This window comes from Amblyraja radiata, chromosome 43 (assembly GCF_010909765.2).
Source record: "Amblyraja radiata isolate CabotCenter1 chromosome 43, sAmbRad1.1.pri, whole genome shotgun sequence".
Taxonomy (NCBI): Eukaryota; Metazoa; Chordata; class Chondrichthyes; order Rajiformes; family Rajidae; genus Amblyraja; species Amblyraja radiata.
In genome coordinates this window covers 3,936,211-3,953,731 of record NC_045998.1, presented here as the reverse complement: position 1 = coordinate 3,953,731, position 17,521 = coordinate 3,936,211, and the positions used below count along the sequence as shown (strand labels likewise).

The window sequence follows — 17,521 nt, the reverse complement described above, 5'->3', positions numbered from 1 at the left end:
CACTTAAGGCTTTATAGAGTGATTGCCCTGCAAAGCCTCCGCAGCCAACCTCGATGGACATTGCCTTTCAGCCCTGACATACTGCAGTGTATGTCCAGCTCTTCGTATTTGTTCTTGGTCCTCTCGTGGGCCTGCTCCAGACGGTTCTCGCACTGTTCCAACAAGACGATGTTGTGGTCGCGTCTGAGACCAGGTGGAATTCTGGCCTCACGGTTGTCATGCCAATGTGCTGAGGGAACTTCAGCTGTTTCACCATTTCTGTAGAACGCTACTAGTCCCGCGCAGTCGCCAAGATTCCTGACAGATTCCTGGCTGCTGTGGTCCTTGGCAGCTGCACTCTGGCCTCATCGAATGTGATCGTCTGGGTGGTGGGGCGTGCTCGGCTGCAGCTGCTGATTCCCATGCTGATGGCTTCTGCAGTGGGTTAAATAATCTGGTCGTGACGTCAGATTACCGTCCCTGCCCAAGAGCCTTTGGGCAGCAGCTCATGGTGTGTTCCTACGTCCCCTTGCCTGAGCAATGCGGGCAATCCGGAGATTATGCTTTGCCGCAGATGAAGAGGTTCGATTGGCTGGGCAAGACATCGTATACTGCCTTGACCGGGAACTTGATGCGTTATGGTTCAACCTGTTAGAGCTCAGTCCATGTAATTGTACGGTCCATGGCCTGCTCCCACCTTGTCCGCGTCCCCTGATGCCTCAAGCCAACCGCTCGGGTAGACCTCACCTCCTCCACCGCTGCCGTCGCTTTCTCCTGGACCATCCCGCGCCTCTCCTTCCCTCTGGCCTTTTTTAACTGGGGAGTTGGGAAGATTCCAAGACCACATCTTCCCCGAATCACTGCTCCCACCAGGACTCTGTGGCGTATTCGACACTCGGCTTGCAGCACTGCTTCGCAGGCAGTCTACTTCCACCCTGCCTGAGCTCCTTGGGGTCGCTAGAGTCCCTGTACAATATCACCTCTCTAGTCTCAGGAAAATATGGAATCCACGCACCCTACCAGTCCTACTTTCCAACCGAGGTAACCATGCAGATAGGTTGGTCTGCCACTTCCGAAACATGGGGTATGTGGACCACTTACAAGTTGGTAATATTTACACGTATATTGTACAAATGATAATGATAAGATGTGATTAGTTAATGTGTTGTATGAAAGGTTAGCACTCTCCTTGATAAGGATGGAAGGGGCCCTTGCGGCCTTACAACACACAAATGGTTAAGGCATTACCATATACTAAGTGGCATCTAACCATGTTAAACTGCACAATACTAGGGTTCCAAGCTGGCTTGAAATTGGGGCCAGAGTTTTCTTTCGAGGCAGGCTCAGTATTATGGCCAGGATTGCCTTTCGAGACAGACTCGGAAATATGGCCAGATTAGACTTTCGAGGCAGGCTCAGAATTATGGCCAGAGTTGTCTTTGGAGGCAGGTTCAGTATTATGGCCAGGATTGCCTTTCAAGACAAGCTCGGAAATCGGGCCAGAGTTGTCGTTCAAGGCAGGCCGGAATTATGGCAGGCGTGGCCTGTTCATTGAATTGAATTGAATTGAATTGAATTGAATCCTTTATTTGTCATTCAAATTGTGAAAGATGGAGAATGTTGTTTAACTCACATGTGCAGTATAAACCTTTCAGAATAGGAAACTTCGTTACTGACTAACAACTGATTTCCATAGGATCTTTACGGCATGCTTCGATCTCAAAGATGCATTCTATTCAGTTCCCATTCACAGGGATGACCGGAGACATTTGAAATTTATCTGGATGGGGCAACGATAACAATTAAAGCATTGCAAAATGGGCTAACTTCAGCTCCCAAGTTATTTACCAAATTACTAAAATCGGTGCTTGGACTGCTCAGAGCTCAAAAGCACTTGTTATGTCTTGTCTGGATGATATTTTAACGCTGTATTTTGCTAAAAATTAACTTTCAGCCTCAAGCTATATTTGAGAAATTGGGGTTCCTCATCCATCCAGTTAAATTTGTTGATAACAACTAGACGTATTGATTATTGGGATTTACCTTTAACTATTAATTTGCCTGTGACTCCGCCCTGGGGCAAGATATTGGAATTAATAGAAGCGTGTAACAACCTTGTTGTTATAAAGCAGCTTTCTATTCATCAAGTGTAATTGGCAATATAGTAGCTGTGATTCAGCTGTGCAAGTGGGGCTTTTGCATGATCAGAACTTACATCGTGCAAAGTAGAAACTTCTCAAGTACCATGTAAGTCATTGTGAACAGACCTCTGCTATTAGTAGGTAGACCCAGACAGGGGCCTGTGTTTGAGCACAAGAAGCTCACTAATGCAAGGTATAAATATGCTGTTCGCTTCATCTGTAAACATGAGCAAGCTATGAGGGCTGATTCCATGGCTAAGAAGCTGCTAAGTAACAATGCTACAGATTTTTGGAAGGAAGTGAGAGCTCTTAGCAGTAGCAATACATCTCTACCATGTACTGTAGGTGGAATCTCCGGAACAGCTAATATCGCGGAGTTATGGCGAAAACATTATAGCAGTTTATTCAACTGTGTCCAAAGTGACTTGTATAGGGTGGAAAATATTGAGAGTAATGACTCGATGGTGATTATGTCAAATGAGGTGTATCATGCCATGAACAAGCTGTCCAACAACAAAGCAAGTGGCTTGGATCATATCTCTGCTGAACATCTTAAGTATGCGAGAATGAGGATAGCTCCTCTCCTAGCTATTTGTTTTACTGGCTTTATGATTCATGGCTTGTTACCAGACTCAATGTTGTCTGTCCTGTTAGTGCCGGTCATTAAGGACAAAGCTGGTAAAGTAGGCAGCCTAAATAATTACAGGCCCATATCTTTAGCCAGCATATTGTCAAAAGTCTTAGAAAGAGTTCTGCTGGATAGAATAAAAGAGTTTGTTAACTCTACAGATAACTAGTTTGGCTTTAAAGCTAAACATGGAACTGATGCATATATGCCCTAAAGGAGATTGTAAACAAATAGAGAGGCAAACACTTTTCAATCGTTATGTGCTTTATTGATGCTTCCAAAGCCTTTGACCGTGTTAATCACAGAAAGTTGTTTGGTAAAATGACTCAAAGAGGGGTGCATAAATACATTGTTAGAATTCTGGCCTACTGGTATGCCCACCAGACTATGCAAATAAATTGGGGCAATAGTGTCTCAGCCCCATTTGGGGTTAGCAATGGTGTTAGACAAGGGGGAATTTTGTCCACAGTTCTTTTTAATCTATATATTGATGATCTGTCTAAACAATTGAAAGCCTGTAACACTGGGTGCGTGATTGGTAATATTTTAGTTAACCATATTATGTATGCAGATGATCTTGTGGTCTTTAGTCCATCTAGCGCTGGTCTCCAGCAGCTCCTTACTATATGTTCCGTGTATGGTGTGGAACATGATATTAAATATAATGCAAGTAAGAGTGCTGTTATGATCTGTAGAACCAAAGAGGATAAATGTCTAAAATATCCTGTTTTTAAATTGTCTGACAATAATCTTAGTGTCTGTAATAAGATAAAATATCTAGGGCATATTATTACAGAACAAATGACAGATGATGAGGATATTTATAGGCAACGACGCATGCTGTATGTACAGGCAAATATCCTCTTGCGTAAATTTGGTGTGTGTGCAAATGTGGTGACGATGTCGCTATTTAGAGCATACTGCACACCCCTCTACACTGCGCACCTGTGGTCGAACTATTTAAAGACAAGTATGCAGAGACTAAAGGTGGCATATAACGATGCCATGAGAACACTGCTCAGGCAACCTAGATGGTGTAGTGCCAGTAATATGTTTGTGGCTGCAGGAGTCAATACTTGTGGCTGCAGGAGTCAGAAGCTATCCTAAGACACCACATCTATAAATTCATTTGCAGGATAAATGACTCTAACAATGTGTTTATTGTGGCCTTGACAAACATAAGAGTCAGCACTACACGATACGAATCCCAGTTGTGGAGACACTGGTATCGTTGTCTCGTTGTAGGACATTGGTCATCCTTTAATCTGGATTTTTAACTTAAGTATTGTGGGTTTTGTTAAATATAAATTAAGATTTTTATGTGATATACCATGATTTTATATATATTTATGATATTTAATATGCAATGCATTTTAATGTAATGTTATAATAACCATATAACCATATAACAATTACAGCACGGAAACAGGCCATCTCGACCCTTCTAGTCCGTGCCGAACACATAATCTCCCCTAGTCCCATATACCTGCGCTCAGTCCATAACCCTCCATTCCTTTCCCATCCATATAACTATCCAATTTATTTTAAAATGATAAAAACGAACCTGCCTCCACCACCTTCACTGGAAGCTCATTCCACACAGCTACCACTCTCTGAGTAAAGAAGTTCCCCCTCATGTTACCCCTAAACGTCAGTCCCTTAATTCTCAAGTCATGTCCCCTTGTTTGAATCTTCCCTACTCTCAGTGGGAAAAGCTTTTCCACGTCAACTCTGTCTATCCCTCTCATCATTTTAAAAACCTCTATCAAGTCCCCCCTTAACCTTCTGCGCTCCAAAGAATAAAGCCCTAACTTGTTCAACCTTTCTCTGTAACTTAGTTGCTGAAACCCAGGCAACATTCTAGTAAATCTCCTCTGTACTCTCTCTATTTTGTTGACTGTTGCTGGAATGTTGCCCCATGTCTGGACCTTGAGTCCGTAATAAAGTTTATTATTATATTATTATTATTATTATTATTATTATTATTATTATTATTATTATTATTATTATTATTATTATTATTATTATTATTATTATTATTATTATTATTATTATTATTATTATTATTATTATTATTATTATTATTATTATTATTATTATTATTATTATTATTATTTCCAGCTGAAGCTGCCAAAGTCACAATGGTGGATGAACAGTATTCAGCATTGCTCCAGTAGTTTTGGTCAGTAAATTTTCAGTTATATCACAAACTGATGCTAGTGCTCAAAGATTGAAAATTACGAATGCCATCTCTAGTTCGGAGACGAATGAGATGTGCATGAGTTACGATGAGCGATTACGTGCTCACTGGTGGCACCCTCATATTATAAAGGTCATCTGGTAGGTTGTGGTTATCTCCAATCTTACTATGTTCAGTTATCTGTGATTTCACACCGCTGCTTTGAAAGTTGACGCGCATGCGTTCTGGCGGCCTTCTTCACGTAATCGCTCATCGTAACTCCTCATAAAATAAAGATCAAACTTCAATCTGGTAACCTCGTTTAATCTTACTATTTTATTGTCACATTACCGCTATATTAATAGTAAAAGGATAACGAGGGATAAAATTGGTCCATTAGAGAGTCAGAGTGGCCAACTATCTGCAGAGCCAAAAGAGATGGGGGAGATAATGAACAGTTTCTTTTCTTCGGTATTCACCAAGGAGGAGGATATTGAATTATGTGAGGTAAGGGAAACAAGTAGAATAGCTATGGAAACTATGAGGATCAAAGAAGAGGAAGTACTGACACTTTTGAGAAATATAAAAGTGGATAAGTCTGCAGGTCCGGACAGGATATTCCCTAGGACATTGAGGGAAGTTAGTGTAGAAATAGCAGGGGCTATGGCAGAAATATTTCAAATGTCATTAGAAACGGGAATAGTGCCGGAGGATTGGCGTACTGCGCATGTTGTTCCATTGTTTAAAAAGGGGTCTAAGAGTAAACCTAGCAATTATAGACCTGTTAGTTTGACGTCAGTGGTGGGCAAATTAATGGAAAGAATACTTAGAGATAATATATATAAGCATCTGGATAAACAGAGTCTGATTAGGAACAGTCAACATGGATTTGTGCCTGGAAGGTCATGTTTAACTAATCTTCTTGAATTTTTTGAAGATGTTACTCGGGAAATTGATGAGGGTAAAGCAGTGGATGTTGTGTATATGGACCTCAGTAAGGCCTTTGACAAGGTTCCTCATGGAAGGTTGGTTAAGCAGGTTCAATGGTTGGGTATTAATGGTGGAGTAGCAAGATGGATTCAACAGTGGCTGAATGGGAGATGCCAGAGAGTAATGGTGGATGGTTGTTTGTCAGGTTGGAGGCCAGTGACGAGTGGGGTGCCACAGGGATCTGTGTTGGGTCCACTGTTGTTTGTCATGTACATCAATGATCTGGACGATGGTGTGGTAAATTGGATTAGTAAGTATGCAGATGATACTAAGATAGGTGGGGTTGCGGGTAATGAAGTAGAGTTTCAAAGTCTACAGAGAGATGTATGCCAGTTGGAAGAGTGAGCTGAAAGACGGCAGATGGAGTTTAATGCTGATAAGTGTGAGGTGCTACATCTTGGCAGGACAAATCAAAATAGGACGTACATGGTAAATGGTAGGGAATTGAAGAATGTAGGTCAACAGAGGGATCTGGGAATAACTGTGCACAGTTCCCTGAAAGTGGAATCTCATGTAGATAGGGTGGTAAAGAAAGCTTTTGGTGTGCTGGCCTTTATAAATCAGAGCATTGAGTATAGAAGTTGGGATGTAATGTTAAAATTGTACAGGGCATCGGTGAGGCCAATTCTGGAGTATGGTGTACAATTTTGGTCGCCTAATTATTGGAAGGATGTCAACAAAATAGAGAGAGTACAGAGGAGATTTACTAGAATGTTGCCTGGGTTTCAGCAACTAAGTTACAGAGAAAGGTTGAACAAGTTAGGGCTTTATTCTTTGGAGCGCAGAAGTTTAAGGGGGGACCTGATAGAGGTTTTTTAACTGATGAGAGGGATAGACAGAGTTGACGTGGAAAAGCTTTTCCCACTGAGAGTAGGGAAGATTCAAACAAGCGGACATGACTTGAGAATTAAGGGACTGAAGTTTAGGGGTAACATGAGGGGGAACGTCTTTACTCAGAGAGTGGTAGCTGTGTGGAATGAGCTTCCAGTGAAGGTGGTGGAGGCAGGTTCGTTTTTATCATTTAAAAATAAATTGGATAGTTATATGGATGGGAAAGGAATGGAGGGTTATGGTCTAAGCGCAGGTATATGGGACTAGGGGAGATTATGTGTTCGGCACGGACTAGAAGGGCAAAGATTGCCTGTTTCCGTGCTGTAATTGTTATATGGTTGTTATATGGTTATATGGTTATTTATCTATTAAGGTTCAGTGATATGCGAATTAACATACAGCCATAAAACAAAAGTAACAAGACACACAACTGCATAAAAGTGAACATAAAAATCCACCACAGCTTATTCCCGGCATTCCTCGTCGTGATGGAAAGCAAAACAAAGTCCATGCTTTCTCCTCTTTATCTCCCGCGATCGCAGCAGTCGAACCATCCATCGGGGAGATCGAAACTCCCGCGCCGGGGCATTCGAAATCCTGTAACGGGGCGATCAAAACTCCCGCGTGCTGGAGTTCCTGAAGTCAGAGAGAAGTGCCATCGATTGTGGTAGCCTCGCCATCAGCAGTCTTTCCTTTCACTCTTCGTCGCGCACCGCCCCAGGATTTTGGGATGAACAAAATCTTCACGCGCCATCAGCGTGACGCGCAAATTACACGCACGTGGGAAAGCCCCTTAACATCGCGGAGCGAGGAGATCCCTTGCCGGGGATCGCCAGCGTTGACTCTCCGCCCAGCTCGGCCCGTGGAATTCTGAAGCCACGGTCTCTGCGTGGAAGCGGCTGATTCGGAAACTGAAATCAGCTGATAGTATTCTTCCGATTCGATGCCGGAGTTTCGATCATCACGGCGAGAGAGCGTGAAAATTGGGCCGTCCGTAGCGGCGACTGTGGAGGCTTTAAATGCCCTGACCACGGGTGAAAAAAGAGGATGGTGACTGAAAACTCTGATTCTATTGTGTGGGGATGTTTATGTTAAATTCTATCGAGTATTGTGTTCTTTTTATTTGTATGGCTGATGATAACTCAAATCTCACTGCACCAATAAGTTCATGAGACAATAAAGGTAACTTGAATTCAACTTTCCGTATGTCTCTGAAAAGAGACCGCGGGCTCCGTGATGTTATGAACGCAAGCACCCACGGTTGGAGCTCCGAGATCGACCCCTGGCAAAGGGATGGAAAGCTGCTCACGGGCGAGCGGGCACCCCACGAACGAGCTCTCAAAATCGTTCTCCAGCAAAGGCCGCCAACTCGTCGATGTTAGGCCGCAGTGCGGAATGAGATATGAGATTGGTAAACGTCCCCCCCCCCCCACCACAGCCCACATAAAACAAACAAACGAACAGTAAAAACATACAGAGGAACATAGAAAAATTGAAAATAGGTGCAGGAGAAGGCCATTCGGCCCTTCGAGCCAGCACCGTCATTCGTTGTGATCATGGCTAACCATCCACAATCAGTATACTATGCCTGCCATCTCCCCATATCCCTTGAATCCGCTGGTCCCAAGAGCTCTATCTAACTCTCTTTTAAATTAATCCACTGATTGGCCTCCACTGCCTTCCATGGCAAAGAATTCCACAAATTCACAAATCTCTGGATGAAAACGTTTTTTCTCAACTCAGTCTCAAATGACTTCCCTTTATTCTAAGTCTGTGGCCCCTGGTTCTGGACTCGCCCAACATTGGCAACATTTTTGGGAACATTGAGAGGGAAAGTAAAGCCTAACTGAACATCATACCGCTGGGGTGTATATTACCGAGGCGAAATGTGAGGTCTTGTTCTTCCAATTTGCGCTGGGCCTCACTCTGACAATGGAGGAGGCCCAGGACAGAAAGGTCAGATTGGGAATTGGAGAGCGGTTGAAGCGCTGTGCAAACGGGAGATTAGGTAGTTTGCGACGGGCTGAGCGGAGGTGTTCAGCGAAACGATCGCCGATTCTGCGCTTGGTCTTGACAATTTGACACCTGGAACAGCGGATACAGTAGATGAAGTTGAAGAATTTGCAAGTGAACCTCTGCCTCACCTGGAAAGACTGTCTGGGTCCTTCGATGGATTCGAGGCGAGCGATAAAGGGACAGATATTGCATTTTCTGCACTTGCAGGCAAAGGTACCCGGGGAAGGGTTGGTTTGGGTGGGAAGGGACGAGTTGACCAGGGAGTTTCGAAGGGAACGATCTCTGCGGAACGCAGGAAGGGGAGGAGCTGGGAATATGTGCCCAGTAGTCCGGGGGGTGGGGGGATGTGAGAATTCGGGGAGAAAGTGGTGAGGAAGGTGAGAGACTCTGGCGCCACCCCGTGGTTATTGTCTGCAAGTGTCGCCTGATCCATTGTATTTCTCGAACATTGCGTAATTTAATGATGCACATTCCACCATCTGCAATCTATCGTCCTTCGCTTGACGTTCCAGTCATAAGGTCAGACCTTACGTCGGTTCCTTCATTTTCTGTTCTATGGTGTTCATGGAGAGTGATCGTTAGAAACGACTTGAAATGCATACAAGAGAGATTGGGATCAGATTAACTTTCCACCGTGTTGACATTTCATAGAAGTACACAACAATACAGCTGAGACATGAGGCGCGCTGTCCACCACTCAATGATTCAGTTACAAGGGGAAATTGTCAGAAGCAGGATATATCTGCAGTTCGAGAGGCGACTTCGAATTAGGGATTGTCAGCATTATGTTCGCGTGGAAAATCATGACTCCTTTCCATGAGGGAATCCATTTGAACAGATTACCATGCGAATTAACTAGGGCAGAGCAGTTGCCGGAGTCTACATGGCCTTTACCAAAGCCTCTGACAACATTTCGCAAGATAGTTAGGTCAGATGTTTAGGTCCTATGGGATTCGCTGAATGAGGCAATTGATTAACACATGGGCTGATGGTGAAATGGTAAGTTTAATATGGGAGGTTGTTTCTCATATTGGAATCTATAACCAGTGTTGCGTTGCAAGGGTCGGTTCTCCGCCCACTAATGTATGCCGTATATATTAACAATCTAGAGAATGGAGCGGCTGAGCTTGTACACTCTGGAGTTCAGAAATATGTTGTTCCATTGTTTTAAAAGGGTTCTAAGAGTAAACCTAGCAATTATAGGCCTGTTAGTTTGACTTCAGTGGTGGGCAAATTAATGGAAAAGATACTTAGAGATAATATATATAAGCATCTGGATAAACAGGGTCTGATTAGGAACAGTCAGCATGGATTTGTGCCTGGAAGGTCATGTTTGACTAATCTTCTTGAATTTTTTGAAGAGGTTACCAGGGAAATTGACGAGGGTAAAGCAGTGGATGTTGTCTATATGGAATTTAGTAAGGCCGTTGACAAGGTTCCTCGTGGAAGGTTGGTTAAGAAGGTTCAACTGTTGGGTATAAATGCAGGAGTAGCAAGAAGGATTTAACAGTGTCTGAATGGGAGAAGCCAGAGGGTAATGGTGGATGGTTGTTTGTCGGGTTGGAGGCAGGTGACTAGTGGGGTGCCTCAGGGATCGATGTCGGGTCCTTTGTTGTTTGTCATGTACATCAATGATCTGGATGAAGGTATGGTAAATTGGATTAGTAAGTATGCAGATGATACCAAGATAATGAAGAGGATTTCCAAAGTCTAGAGTGTTTTAGGCCATTTGGAAGAATGGGCTGAAAGATGGCAGATGCTGATAAATGTGAGGCGCTACACATTGGCAGGACAAATCAAAATAGGACGTACATGGTAAATGGCAGGGAATTGAAGAATACAGTTGAACAGAGGGATCTGGGAATAACCGTGCATAGTTCCTTGAAGGTGGAATATCATATAGATAGGGTGGTAAAGAAAGCTTTTGGTATACTAGCCTTTATAAATCAGAGCATTGAGTATAGAACCTGGGATGTAATGTTAAAATTGTACAAGGCATTGGTGAGACCAAATCTGGAGTATGGTGTACAATTTTGGTCGCCCAATTATAGGAAGGATGTCAACAAAATAGAGAGAGTACAGAGGAGATTTACTAGAATGTTTACTAGATTTACATTGACGACTGCTTTGGTGCCACCTCTTGCACCCACACACAACTGACTGACTTCATCCACTTCACCACCAACTTCCATCCGGCACTCCAATACACCTGGACGATTTCAGACACTTCCCTACCATTCCTTGACCTCACCATCTCCATCGCAGGGGACAGACTCCTGACCGACATACATTATAAACCCACTGACTCACATGGCTATCTGGACTACACGTCTTCCCACCTTGCCCCCTGTAAAGACTCCATCCCCTACTCCCAATTCCTCCGCCTACGCCGCATCTGTTCCCAGGATGAGACATTTCATACCAGGGCATCGGAAATGTCCTCGTTCTTCAGGGAACGGGGATTCTCCTCCGCCACCATAGATGAGGCTCACACCAGGGTCTCATCCATACCCCGTAACACTGCTCTCTCTCCCCATCCCCGCACACGCAACAAGGGCAGAGTCCCTCTGGTCCTCACCTTTCACCCCACCAGCCGGCAAATACAACACATAATCCTCCGCCATTTCCGCCACCTCCAACGTGACCCCACCACTCGCCACATCTTCCCATCTCCCCCCATGTCTGCCTTCCGCAAAGACCGCTCCCTCCGCAACTCCCTCGTCAATTCTTCCCTTCCCTCCCGCACCACCCCCTCCCGGGCACTTTCCATTGCAACCGCAAGAAATGCAACACCTGTCCCTTCACCTCCCCCCTCAACTCCATTCAAGGTCCCAAGCAGTCGTTCCAGGTGCGACAAAGGTTCACCTGTATCTCCTCCAACCTCATCTACTGCATCCGCTGTTCTAGATGTCAGCTGATTTACATCGGTGAGACCAAGCGTAGGTTGGGCGACCGTTTCGCCGAACACCTCCGCTCAGTCCGCAATAACCTACCTGACCTCCCGGTGGCTCAGCACTTCAACTCCCCCTCCCATTCCCAATCCGACCTCTCTGTCCTGGGTCTCCTCCATTGCCAGAGTGAGCAACAGCGGAAATTGGAGGAACAGCACCTCATATTCCGTCTGGGGTCCTTGCGTCCCTATGGCATCAACATTGAATTCTCCCAATTTGGCTAGCCCGTGCTGTCTCCTCCCCTTCCTTCACCCTCTAGCTGTCTCCTCCCACCCTCCCATCCGCCCGCCCTCGGGCTCCTCCTCCTCCTCCCTTTGTCCTTCTTTCTTTCCCCACCCCCTATCAGTCTGAAGAAGGGTTTCGGCCCGAAACGTCGCCTATTTCCTTCGCTCCATAGATGCTGCTGCACCCGCTGAGTTTCCCCAGCAATTTTGTGTACCTTTACTAGAATGTTGCCTGGGTTTCAACAACTAAGTTACAGAGAAAGGTTGAATAAGTTAGGTCTTTATTCTCTGGAGCGCAGAAGGTTAAGGGGGGACTTGATAGAGGTCTTTAAAATGATGAGAGGGATAGACAGAGTTGATGTGGATCAGCTTTTCCCTTTGAGAATAGGGAAGATTCAAACAAGAGGACATGACTTCAGAATTAAGGGACAGGAGTTTAGGGGTATCATGAGGGGGAATTTCTTTACTCAGAGAGTGGTAGTGGTGTGGAATGAGCTTCCAGTGGAAGTGGTGGAGGCAGGTTCGTTGGTATCATTTAAAAATAAATTGGATAGGCATATGGATGAGAAGGGAATGGAGGGTTATGATATGAGTGCAGGCAGGTGGAACTAAGGGAAAAAAGTTGTTCGGCACGGACTTGTAGGTCCGAGATGGCCTGTTTCCGTGCTGTAATTGTTATATGGTTATATGGTTATATGAAAGGAGATCTCATTGACACATATAAGATTATTAAGGGTTTGGACACGCTAGAGGCAGGAAACATGTTCCCTGTGTTGGGGGAGTCCAGAACCAGGGGTCACAGTTTAAGAATAAGGGGTAAGCCATTTAGAACTGAGACTAGGAAACGCATTTCCTCACAGAGAGTTTATGAATGTGGAATTCTCTGCCTCAGAAGGTGGTGGAGGTCGGTTCTCTAGATATTTTCAAGAGACAGCTAGATAGGGCTCTTAAACATACCGGAGTCAGGGGATACGGGGAGAAGGCAGGAACGAAGTACTAATTGGGGAGGAACAGCCATGATCACATTGAATGGCAGTGCTGGCTCTAAGGGCCGAAGGGCCTACTCCTGCACCTGGCTATTGTTTATTGGGGCCGACACAGGTTTCATAATTACCATTTTTGCTGATGCGGACAAAAGATGAACTATTGCGTTACATAAATTCCTATGCGTGACCTATTTTACTATTTTAAATATCAGAACGCAAAGAAAACCTAAATCACTACGCTTAACAGTTACGTTTTCATGAAACAACGTTTAATTTTACTTTATGGGTAGTTTGAGTAGGAGACTGCCTTATTTAAAATATAACCAAAGTTCTATGAGAGTATTAATATAAACCACGCTCTCTCGTTCGCCATTTGTGTACAGTCAATTGTCTCCTTGTATTACGGTTACCCGTTAACAAAAAGTGGCGACATGGGCAACGTCTAATATGGATCAGGTGCTGTGAACACAGTGCAACAATCACACGCACAAGAATGCCGTGCTGAAGAAGACGTGTCCGAAATAATGGCAAGCGATCTCTCTCACAGCTTAGCGTCGGTTTAGGCTGCAGTCCCGTTTCGATCCGGGACTGGGGCCTAAACGCAAACAATCACTGTTAAATCAACTGGCTCCGTCATGTAATTATTACATGCAACGGAGCCAATGTGGAATATTCAGACTTGTGGACGCCTCCCGGATCAAACATTTCTGAATGTCCCAGCCTCACAGGCACATCATCATACCCTGATTTGCAACTCATAGCCCAATCATGCTCAGTGTACATGCAGCAGACTATTCAATGTTGTTTACAATATTCTCCATCGGCTCATTTACCCTGAATAAGGAAAGCGCAAAAGATGAAATACGTGCTTCAAATTTTATTCGGAATACTGCTACTGACTCTCCTGATCGCAGGGGATTTCCAATACGTGGATAATGGTACGTCGCTGTATGTGGGTGTGTGCTTATTTTCACACACACCGATACCAGGTGTACCAGACATTTGATTTAATCATGCTGTCGTGATGCTTAGATGCATAATATTCAATGCTTGGAGAGAGTAAGTCTTCGGCATGGACTAGAAGGGGCAAGATGGCCTATTTCCGTGCTGTAATTGTTATATGGGTATATGGTTATATGTTTATATGCTTGTGTAGTGCTGGTTGGGATTGTTAGAATGGCTGCTGATATTATCAGATGCCGCTCGAATCCGTATAGTATTTAGTGTTTCTTGTTTCTAAATCTGCACTGAACAGAAGATCCAGTAATGTAGCTGCGTCAAATGTCAGATCTCACGGGTTATCTAATAAACCCCACTTTGGATAGATTGTGGGACCAAACGTTCAGGTTCCCAATCCAGGCTCCCTCCCGAAAAGTGCGGTTTACAAGGGTGAATTCGGGATATCCTATATAAACTTCTATCGAATCTCCTTATTTACTGTACGAGAGTGATGGGTGAAACATAGAAACATAGAAAATAGGTGCAGGAGTAGGCCATTCGGCCCTTCGAGCCTACACCGCCATTCAATATGATCAATGGCTGATCAGCCAACTCAGTATCCCATCCCTGCCTTCTCTCCATACCTCCTGATCCCTTTAGCCACAAGGGCCACATCTAATTCCCTCTTAAATATAGCCAATGAACAGGCCTCAAATACCTTATGTGGCAGATAATTCGACAGTATCACCACTCTCTGTGTAAAAAATGATTTTCTCATCTCGGTCCTAAAAGACTTCCCTCTTATCCGTAAACTGTGACCCCTAGTTCTGGACTTCCCCATCATCGGGAATAATCTTCCTTCATCTAGCCTGTCCAGCCCCTTAAGAATGATGTAAATGTCTATAAGATCCCCCCTCAATCTTCTAAATTCTAGCGTGTATAAGCCGAGTCTATCCAGACTTTCTTCATATGACAGTCCTGCCATTTCAGGAATCAGTCTGGTGAACCTTCTCTGTACTCCCTCTATGGCAAGAATGTTTTTCCTCAGATTAGGAGACCAAATCTGTACGGAATACTCCAGGTGTGGTCTCACCAAGACCCTGTACAACTGCAGTAGAACCTCCCTGCTCTTATACTCAAATCCTGTTGCTATGAATGCTAACATATCATTTGCTTTCTTCACTGCCAGCTGCACCTGCATGCCTACTTTCAATGACTGGTGTACCATGACACCCAGGTCTCGCTGCATCTCCCATTTTCCTATTCGGCCACCATTCAGATAATAGCCTACTTTCCTGTTGTTGCCAACAAAGTGGATAACTTCACATTTATCCACATTATACTGCATCTGCCCACTCACCCAACCTATCCAAGTCACCTTGCTGCCTCCTAGCATCCTCCTCACAGCTAACACTGTCCCCCAGCTTCGTGTCATCCGCAAACCTGGAGATGTTGCATTCAATTCCCTCATCCAGATCATTAATATATATTGTAAATAGCCTGGATCCCAGCACTGAGCCTTGCGGTACCCCACTAGTCACTGCATGCAATTCTGAAATCGACCCGTTTGCTCCTACTCTTTGCTTCCTGTCTGCCAGGCAGTTATCTATCCATATCAATACTGAACCCCTAATACCGTGTGCTTTAAGTTTGCATACTAATCTCTTATGTGGGACCTTGTCGAAAGCCTTCTGAAAGTCCAGATATAACACATCCACTGGTTCTCCCTTATCCACTCTACTAGTTACATCCTCGAAATATTATATATGATTCGTCAGACATGATTTACCTTTCATAAATCCATGCTGATTTTGTCCAATTAATTCACCACTTTCCAAATGTGCTGCTATCCCATCTTTAATAACTGACTGCAGAATTTTCCCCACCACTAACTGGTCTGTAATCCCCGTTTTCTCTCTCCCTTTTTAAAAAGTGGGGTTAAATTAGCTACCCTCCAGTCCTCAGGAACAACTCCAGATTCTAAAGAGTTTTGAAAAATTATCACTAATGCATCCACTATTTCTGCGGCTACTTCATTAAGTACCCTGGGATGCAACCTATCTGGCCCTGGGGATTTTTCGGCCTTTAATCCATTCAATTTACCTAATTTACCATTTCCCGGCTAACCTGGACTTCACTCAGTTCCTCCATCTCATTAAACCCCGGTCTCTTGCTATTTCCGGCAGATTATTTATGTCTTCCTTAGTGAAGACAGAACCAAAGTAGTTATTTAATTGGTCTGCCATGTCCTTGTTCCCCATGATCAATTCGCCTGTTTCTGATTACATTTGTTTGAACTAATCTTTACCTCTTCACATACCTATAAAAACGTTTGCAGTCAGTTTTTATGTTCCCTGCCAGTTTTCTTTCATAATCTATTTTCCCTTTCTTAATTAAGCCTTTTGTCCTCCTCTGCTGGACTCTGAATTTATCCCAGTCCTCTGGTAGGCTGCTTTTTCTGGCTAATTTGTACGCTTCATCTTTTGTTTAGATACAATCCGTGATTTCCCTTGTTATCCACGGATGCACTACCTTCCCTGATTTATTATTTTGCCAAACTGTGATGAACAATTGTTGTAGTTCATCCATGCAGTTTTTAAATTCCTTCCATTGCATATCCACCGTCAACCTTTTAAGAATCAATTGTCAGTCTATCTTGGCCAGTTCACGTCTCATACCCTCAAAGTCACCTTTCTTTAAGTTCAGGACCCTTGTTTCTGAATTAACAATGTCACTCTCCATCCTAATGAAGAACTCAACCATATTATGGTCACTCTTGCCCAAGGGGCCACGCACAACAAGACTGTTAATTAATCCTTCCTCATTACTCAATACTCAGTCTAGAATAGCCTGCTCTCTCGTTGGTTCCTGGATATCCCTGGATTGTTCTGCCTGCCACTTTTACTTTCCACCTTGCTACCTATTGCTTCTAGCCTCATTTTACACCACTATGTCTCTCTGCTCTTGCATCGGAAACCGATGAGTGCAAGTAATAGATTGTATCTAATATAAGAATATATATACATCAGGAGGGCTCCAAATGTATTTACTGAATTGCCGGCATTCAGCAGCGATAATGTAAAGTTTAGCGTAATTTAATTTAGAGATACATCGCGGAAAAATGTCCCTATGGTCCACCGGGTCCGTACCGACCAGCTATCACCGCACATTCACATGATCAACACACACGAAGGACAATTTACATTTACATCAAATGAATTAACCTACACAATTGTACGTCTTCGGAGAGTGGGGGGGAATCCGAAGATATCAGAGAAACCCCATGCCGTCACGGGGAGAACGTGCAAACTCCGTACAAACAGCATCCGTGGTCAGAATCGAACCAGGGTCTCTGGCACTGCAATCGCTGTAAGGCAGCAGCTCTATCGCAGCGGCACGATAGCGGATCGCCAAACCTTCTGGAAATATAGACTACCTTGGAAATAAAGACAGGCTAGTTCGGTTTATAGATACAGCATAAAGATATAGGTTGTTCAATGTTATTCACCGTTCAACACACTGCATATTAGAGACAAATTACAGAAGCAAATTAACTTGCAAAGCTGCACGTCTTTGGGATATGAGAGAAAGTCGGGGCATTCGAAGGAAACACACGCGATCCCAGGGAGAACGTGCAAACTCCGCACATACTGCATC

General features: G+C 44.1%; 1 pseudogene; it reads left to right on the top strand.

The window, feature by feature from the left end:
• Window positions 1–1,141: 1,141 nt before the first annotated feature.
• LOC116968101 lies at window positions 1,142–1,260 on the top strand (annotated as a pseudogene).
• The last annotated feature ends 16,261 nt before the right edge of the window (window positions 1,261–17,521 follow it).